Source organism: Aplysia californica, unplaced genomic scaffold (genome assembly GCF_000002075.1).
Source record: "Aplysia californica isolate F4 #8 unplaced genomic scaffold, AplCal3.0 scaffold00495, whole genome shotgun sequence".
Lineage (NCBI taxonomy): Eukaryota > Metazoa > Mollusca > Gastropoda > Aplysiida > Aplysiidae > Aplysia > Aplysia californica.
In genome coordinates this window covers 306,741-307,911 of record NW_004797765.1, presented here as the reverse complement: position 1 = coordinate 307,911, position 1,171 = coordinate 306,741, and the positions used below count along the sequence as shown (strand labels likewise).

General features: G+C 45.6%; 1 protein-coding gene across 1 annotated transcript in view; it reads right to left on the bottom strand.

The window, feature by feature from the left end:
• LOC101848229 (microfibril-associated glycoprotein 4) overlaps positions 1 to 1,171 on the bottom strand; it is a gene marked incomplete at its 3' end in the record, with an annotated part of 25,396 nt that overhangs the window by 18,950 nt on the left and 5,275 nt on the right.

Below are 1,171 nucleotides of genomic sequence, written 5' to 3'. Positions count from 1 at the left end.
GGGTGTTAATGTAGGTGTTTCACGAAGTTTTAGAAGCAATTTGCATCATTTAGAGGTGAGCTTCTATTTGCTTGCTTCGGGCCAACCAGGACTGAATGGGATACAACATCTCAGCAGAAAGACTAAAATACTCGATCGTAATCTTCACCTCGCGAGAATCGAACCCCCCTGTTCTGTCTGCGACGGCGAAACGTCTTACCACCCCATCATATGTGCCGATATATAAACATGTATATCAATAGAGAGAAAAACTACGTAGGGAATAGAATGGTATGATTTGCTCAACATTGCACCATTGTCTTTAGTGGCGTCGATACCCTAGTGGTAAGGCTACCGGACTCGTAATCGTGAGACTGCGGGTTAGTGGGGTTCGAGCCCCAGATCGGTCCAACGCCGTGTCCTTGGGAAAGGCACTTTACACGAATTCCCGACTTGGCTCGGTCGTTTCGGAGACGGGTGTTAAACTCGGAGGTCCCGCCTCTTAAATAACCTAACAGTGCTGATAGGGGTGTTAAACCTCAACCATTTCCATTTTTCCATCGCCTTTTTCGTTCCGAGCATTCTGAGCATTTTGGGGCCCTGTTATCATCACGGCATCAAGCAAACAGCAGCGTATGTGGCGTAGGGGTTAGGTGTCTCGCTGCAGCACGCAGACGACCCGATTTCGACTCCCATGTGGGAAGAATTTTATTGAGTATCTCTGTCTTTCTGTTTGGGCGTTGTATCCCCCCTCTTCCCGAGTTCGGTCACAGCTCGCCTCTTAAATGTTCGTAAATTGTGTCACTATAGGAGCGTAAAATTACCTGCATTCGAGAAAAATAACGTTAATTCAAAGTTTAGAAGATCATCGATTATGTGTCGGTTGCCACGGACGTTGCTAATATAATCTCGGATTTTACAAGGGACGGCTTCATCCGTTGATAAGAACCAAAAGGAGCAAGACATATTTTTATAGCAAACGAATTGTTGAAATAAAGGGTTCTATTCAATGGTATCATATGGCGTAGGGATGTATCTAGATTTTACCCTCCACTCGGCGTTCTTAGAATTCAGTGGTATGGGGATTTTGAAAGGCTCTCGGCCTTCTTGCTCCAGTCATACCTCCAATGGACGTTAATTTTTAAGGTTCAGCGGCATCAGATATCGAGGAAAAAGTACCTCTTCACCCCCC